Source organism: Scleropages formosus, chromosome 5 (assembly GCF_900964775.1).
Source record: "Scleropages formosus chromosome 5, fSclFor1.1, whole genome shotgun sequence".
Taxonomy (NCBI): Eukaryota; Metazoa; Chordata; class Actinopteri; order Osteoglossiformes; family Osteoglossidae; genus Scleropages; species Scleropages formosus.
The window spans coordinates 15,893,100-15,897,822 of NC_041810.1; positions in this window are offsets into that span (position 1 = coordinate 15,893,100).

Sequence of the window (4,723 nt, forward strand, 5' to 3'; positions counted from 1 at the left end):
TTCAGTATTTAAGTTACAAATCGTGTATCATTTCATCATGTTTAAAGTAAAAATTTTGGCTCCAGGTGAAGAGCAGGTTTCTCAAATTGAAAGACTCTAAACATCCTATTTCACCTTGTTTCTTCCTTTGAGCTCCTAATGGGGGTTACATCCCAGACAGAGGTAATTACTGGTCATTTATAGATTGCGTGCACCGCGTATGACCCCTCGGCTCAAGGTGAACGTGTCGGGCCGGCTCTGTCGCAGCCCATTATGACGCCAACATCCATCAGATTAGAGCTAGCCTTGATCGCAGCGGGCCTCCGCTCAAACCATATCTGTGCCCCACAAAAAAAGAGGGTCTGAATGCCTTGGCAGTGATAAAATGTGGTCCTCACTTTCAACCTATGCTAACACAATTGTTCCTCACGGCCATGAAAGACAAAGGGGACGGGCAAAAAACACTTGCGTCAGCACTTCCCGGCTTCTTGCGTATTGACGCCATCCATTTGGGGAACATCGAGAAAAGGGAGACCTACGGGAGGACAAATGGAGGACATTTTTTGATGACAGCTTTGCGGATTTGAACCATAATAGCTGGACAGAGATGGTTCAAGTTGACCAGAGGGATACGGACCATCTGAGCAGCTCTGTTGGCAGCTCAGTAAAATACTTAGTAGTTAATTCAAAAGGTGGTGAAATGTCAGAATTCACCATTCTATCATTAAAATAGGTGGTAAAAATAGTGCTATAATTATTACCGCTGTCTCTCTGCCTGGATAAAGGAACATACATTTATCACTGTTATCGAATAGATTTTGTCATAAAGAAGCGGGGTTTATTTATCGAACGTTAGACTCTGTGCATGAAATGCATTCCATTTGGTACATCACAGAAGGAGAGAGTAGGAAAAAAATAAATAATAATGCCAACGGGAACTTTCTCCTCGCAGAGATCAATATCTATGTAATTTATGTGTCCCCCTTCTGTGGTATTACTTAACACCAAAGCAGGTAATGTATGAGTTTAGATATTCATTAGGTTTATTTTTATAGGTACTGCAAATGCTTATAAATAATGAAGTGACTAAATACACTAAGAATAATGCTCAATAGTTTTTTAACGATAATGCTCCCGTCATCCTAATGAGTTCGGTATCTACATATTGAGACAGCGACAGAGTAGATGGGATATTTCAAACGGTTAAAAAAAAAAATCATCCGAGATGACTTTTCTAAGCACACATAATATATACTGCTGCTTTGTTTGTGTTTCTCTGCACTGAGAAGGTCAGAGGGTTGGCTCCCGGGAATGTGATGTAGCCCCCCCACCACCTCTGCACCTTCACTTTCCCTCCCTTGGAAATCTGAAACTGCTGTTTTCTTCCTTGAGCCGTCCACGAAAACTCCCATGCTGAGAGAGACCCCCTCCCCCCCAAGCCCAGGCTAGGAGAGCTGAGGCACATTTACACACAAGTGGCCCGGCACTGCTGTAAACGCTGCCTGAAAAATGCATGAAGAAAAGAGGTGTCCTCAGAGGGCCAGCGAGAGTGGAGATCGGGACCCAGACTGGGACGCAGCTGGCCTCTGGCCACGCTGAACATCCCATTTCCCTGGTTTACTCTGTGTTGTAGTGATGCAGTTGGGCTTGGAATCTCTTAGCCTTGACCAGCGGCCTGAGGATCAAGCTGTGCCTGTAGGCCAGAGGTTCTTATCCTGGGGCCCATACACCCCTTTGGGATAGAGTTTGGGCTGGTGTTACAGAGTTAGCACTGTAACTACATACACATTAAAAACAAAATTAAATTATTTCTATACCCATTTAGCCCAAGATCTCTCCAGCTCATGTACTGTGCAAATGTTCATGCACCGTAACTTCATGAGCAGCCCCAGAAAAAGCCTTTATTCAGCCACTGCTCCCGCATTGTATTTCCTTGTTTGTGTATCTTACAATATTTAAAAAAAAAAAAAAAAAAAAATTGGTAGGAGGGTATCAGGATTTGTCTATCCTTTGTTTTATGCACCTTCTTGAACGATGAATATCGATGCAGCAAGTGGTAGGTAACAAACTAGGTTTACTTGAGTTACATGTCTGCAGCTATGTCTCTTTCTCTTAATGTAATGTATAAATTGTACTTTTGCTGAGATGTACAACGTTTTGGACAAAAGCGTCTGCTAAATGAATAAATGTAAATGTATACTATTACTGTCTTAGATGACTTTGTGTGAAGGGTAATCAGTTTTAATTGCAATAAACTGAGTGAATTATTTTGTCTCAACACATTTTTCTAGTACTCCTAAGCTTTCATCTTAAAGAGGTCCTCGGTCTAGAACAAGAGTCAAGGCCCAAGACACAATACCTTTTATTTCACTGTTCTGACCTTCATATCTATACAACCCACAGATCGATCCTCAAGCTGGGCTACCGATGATTTTCTCGTAGATGGCAGAAGTGGCGGGATTGAATTATTTATGGCCCCCAACAGAGCGTTGCATTTTGTATGCACACACATTATTGCAGAGTTGGCCAAATCCATAAATTAATCCAGAGCTAAAGCAAAGTTCAGAGGCCCCTGTGGAGATTTGTTTTCTTTCATTGTTTGCTCATGATCTTCCCGCATGTTTATGCTAAAAAGCTCCTGGGAAATTTCTGTGTGGATCTCTAGGTACAACCTATATAAATACATTTGCTTTTAAAAGACATGTTATGGGATTAACTTTGTGTTCTGCATGGTTCATGCATGGTCAGTTTTAAACTTTTTATTCCCCACTTAGAGACTTTGAAAACATCCTACTGGGCAGTAGGGAATGTCCTACTAAAGCAGGTACCTTGCCGTCTGAAGGCTTGGGGGGCTTCAATCCCTGATCTTGCTGTAATGCCCATGAGAACAGCAATTACCCTGAATTGATGAGTAAGAACACCCTGCTTGCTACATAAATGGGTAAATCATAGTGCTTTGCTTTTGAAACACTGTAAAGCACCTTGGGAAAAGGTGTCAACTAAATAAAAAATGAATAAGTAGTTATAAGCCACAAAGGAAATATCAAGAAGTGGTGGATACCTTTTGCTTTTCCTAACGAGACACAATCATAACTAAATTAACCCCATCCACTCGAAAACAAAATTAGCTAAATAAAAGCTTCCGGACTCATAGCAGTGCAGGATTATCACGGTTAATTATATAAACGTAAAGCCAGGAAACAGAAGCACACAGCTGTTTTACAGGTCCAAAGATCACAACGCGACGACAAGGTGCTGCATGCAAATTTACACCGAGCATCTCGTGTTTCTTCCCTCTGCTTCTAACAAAGACCCATGACTCCTTGACAAGTGTTTTTTTTTTTTTTATTTCTTTTATTTATATAGATGAGGAAACTGGTGATGAGAATAAATATCTGTTACTGCTCTCCCACAAATTACCATGCGCTGTACACCTATAAATAACTGACAGTGCACTTTTGGCATTATTATGTACATGCTTTATATTTCCTTTATTTTATAGCATTCATTCATTCATGCAAGCTCTTTTGCTCAGGAGCACAAACAAAGCCTCGGCATCCACATCCACACGTCCTGAACAGGAGTAGATAGCCTTAAGTGTCACACACGAGTCGAACCCACTGTGCGTGTATGTGTCGTGTGTGTATGTGTTGAGCTCAGATATGGACGGCCCCCCGGGGCTTACTGGAGACAAGCGGGGCGAGTGATAAGAAACACGCGCGATGTGTAATAGAAAAGCAGCGGGGAGAGAAACGATCACCTCCATGAAAGTTAGCGCACTGGAGAAGCTGAAAAAGGTGTTCGGTCAGGGAGAGACACATGTGGGCTAACAGCTGGAAGAGGCTGGGCCAGCGGAGAGGCAAAGTGCGATGGTGGAAGGCTGAGGATTGTCTGAGAAACGGGGGTCTGGAAGTCGTCCCTCGTGCATTCCAAGCGACGTGTGATGACGGGGCACTCAGTGGGGCGCTTGGGTGTCCGTGGCAGTGGTGCAGCTCTTTACTCATGAAGGGTCACTGACCTTTTACCCCGAGGGCGTGATATTTAACCCAGCCAACCTCACCGAGGCCACGAAGCAGAGCGGAAAGCCTGCCCACGAATGGACTCGTATCTCGAATTGACATCTAAAAATAATAGAGCACTGGATGGCAGAAGGATCAGAGAGGAGGACCAGAGCGAAGTGAGTGAAAAAGCGGGTTAGGAAGCAAGCCAGGTCAAAGGCTACTTAAAAGAGGGCTTTTCCAGGTGGGAGTGGGGTCTGATATCGACCTTGCGTTTATTGATGAACTCAGCTGGGGCCAGCAGGTGGCGAGTGGGTTCAAATCCCACATCCTGCTGCAGCAGCCCTAGTCAAGGTGCCTACCCTGGTTTGAAATTTTTCCCAGGGAGGTGTCAAAAGCCAGCTGGCCTAGCTTATTTATGGCTGGTTAGTGTTCCAGTTTACTAGCCCACCCCTCACAAAAAGAGTTTATTTCCTGTAGTTTGAGGTCAGTGCAGAGATTTTGTTTTCCTCTCCTCTGTTGGTTGCTGGCCACTTCATCATCACATTATTATCATTAATGTACACTTTTGATGATGGTACTTCTGGTATTCATTTATGTTCTTCTTACCTTAACTCTACTTCTGTAATACATTATCTATTTATAACATTATGTATTATACAATTTTATAAATATGTATCATACGGAAAGGTCTGCAGTTTTTTTATACTTGTAACCTTGTGAACAGGCTCAGAGTCTGTCCTTGA